The sequence below is a fragment of the Ochotona curzoniae genome, unplaced genomic scaffold (assembly GCF_017591425.1).
Source record: "Ochotona curzoniae isolate NIBS_2020 unplaced genomic scaffold, NIBS_Ocur_1.0 contig_64, whole genome shotgun sequence".
NCBI classification, from domain to species: domain Eukaryota; kingdom Metazoa; phylum Chordata; class Mammalia; order Lagomorpha; family Ochotonidae; genus Ochotona; species Ochotona curzoniae.
In genome coordinates this window covers 12644028-12646265 of record NW_024466502.1, presented here as the reverse complement: position 1 = coordinate 12646265, position 2238 = coordinate 12644028, and the positions used below count along the sequence as shown (strand labels likewise).

The following is a 2238-nucleotide window of genomic DNA, read 5'->3' as shown; positions in this document are numbered from 1 at the left end:
CTTTGGCCTCGCGTGGGCTCCCACGGGTGCCCCGGTTGGGCAGGCTCTCCTGTGCCCTCTCTCACACATACACACTCATGTGGAAGCCAACGTACGCAGCAGAGTCCTTTTCAAGCACCCGGGGAACCTGGTGAGCCCTGGCAGGACACGGGCAGTAAGAAGAAGCTGGCTCATTCTCGCTGCCCGGGACCGAACTCTTGCTAAAAAAATAAAGCAGCGCAAGTGGATGGACAGAGGGCCTGAACCCTGGGCCCCCTCCGAGCCCCCCACTTGGCCTCACCACCGGCCTGCCTCAGCTCCGCTCTCAGGATTCTCCTATTGGAGCCTGCAGCTCACGTCGCTGCTGCTGGCGGCTCGGGGGACACATTTTGAGGAGAACCATACACCTGGACTCTAACGTATCTAGCTGTGCACAAGGTTATGGGGGTCACCAAGTCGACCAGAGCTGGCCGTGGAGCGCCCCTACCGTGAGGGCCACGCACGAGGTAACCAGCATTTTGGGGAGCCGGGTAGCAGCCAATCGCCGCGCAGCAAGATGCCGCCGTTTCTTCAAATCTGGAGCGCTCCCAAAGAAGGCGGTGGCGTTGGGGCGGGAGGGAATGTCTTCCTCATCCCACAGACAGCACCGTGTCTCCCGCCGCAGCCTGAGGCGGCGCTGCTGCGCCTCTCACTGCGCACGCGCGAGGGCGCCCGGGCCGCAGCACGTCCAGCGACCGTCGTCCCCTTCCGCGGTCTCTGGCGGGGGGCTGGAAAGTGGATTCCCAATTCCCTCCCAACTCAGGATCCCCGCTTACACCTTGGGCTGTGCTGGATGAGCAGGAAGGAATGGGGATAGTTTGTGAATGCAAATTTTGAATCTTTTTCTGACCAAAGGCAAAAGAGAACTGCCGAAACCCGGGATTGAACCAGGGACCTTTAGATCTTCAGTCTAACGCTCTCCCAACTGAGCTATTTCGGCTTGTGGCGGTGTGTCTTCTGAGGTTTCTTTTACTGAACCCTGTCAGGTCCCGACGGCTGTTTGTGGCAGGGCTTTTCTTGGTGCCGCACCGCGCGGGGAGTCAGAGTTCCACTCACGATCGCTGCCCCAGTCGTCCCCTGGCTCTCCCGCGCGTCCCCGGCTGCTCGGCTCTCGGGCCCAGGGCTGCTGAACCTGGTCCCCGCCCGGCCGCTTCCCTGCCCAGGACCTGGCGTCGGCGCAGGCTGGCAGCCGTGGAAACGCCCGCGGCAGCTGCCAGCCCTGCACGGAACCTGCCTGGCACAGGGTCGGCGAGCTCGCGGAGGACCACGCCAACAAGCGATGTTCCTCAGTTCGCTAGCATCCTAACGGTTTCGGTTTCCATTTAATGAAATTCAGTTCAGGGACAGGTGGCCCTTTTAAAACTTTAGCTCATTAAAGTAGGTGGATGGGTGGATGGATGGATGGATGGATGGATGGATGGATGGATGGGTGGGTGGGTGGGTGGGTGGGTGGGTGGGTGGGTGGATGGGTGGGTGGGTGGATGGATGGATGGATGGATGGATGGATGGATGGGTGGGTGGGTGGGTGGGTGGATGGATGGATGGATGGATGGATGGATGGATGGGTGGGTGGATGGATGGATGGGTGGATGGATAGTGGATATTAGGAAGACTATCTGGGTCGATGGATGAATGGGTGGATGCAAAAATGGAAGGATGGTTGGGTAGATGGATGAGTCAAAACGTAAAACAAAATTAGAAATGTTCACATATCTACTGATAATGCCAAGCCTCCTGGCTTCAAAGGAGAGTCTGTTTGTATTTTTTAAGAGTCCCTATGTTGTCCCAAATCCAAAGGAAGACTTTATAGTTTGAAAAGAAGTCAATGACTTAAGGAGATGACGTGCAGAAAGTTTGCAGTTGGGGAGTTCTGAAAACAGCTGTGGGGATTTGGACAGGAGGGAGAAGTGTGGGGCCAAGCCGGGGCGACGGTCACACAGAAAGATGGGGGAAAGGACTCTGACAGCGTCCTGTCTACCGTGAATGCGGTTGCCTTACTCATTCTGCACAAAGCCCTGCAGGGAAGACTGAAGTTACTGAGTTAGCATCACACACAGGGGACCGACCTACACGACTGGAGCCCACAGTAGAAAGGGCACGTTGGGTTCCCGAGATAGGATCACACAGGGGGCCAATCCACAGCCTTGAGACCACCCTTGGAGACAGCCCTCAAGGTCAGTGTGTCAGACTGGCAGAAGCAGCTCTAAAGAGCAGCTAAGG

General features: G+C 57.5%; 1 non-coding gene across 1 annotated transcript; it reads right to left on the bottom strand.

Annotated features, from left to right (window-relative positions):
* Positions 1-885: 885 nt before the first annotated feature.
* On the bottom strand, positions 886-958 carry TRNAF-GAA. The gene has a single exon. It is a non-coding gene; the product is annotated as a tRNA-Phe (tRNA).
* Between the last annotated feature and the right edge of the window lie 1280 nt (positions 959-2238).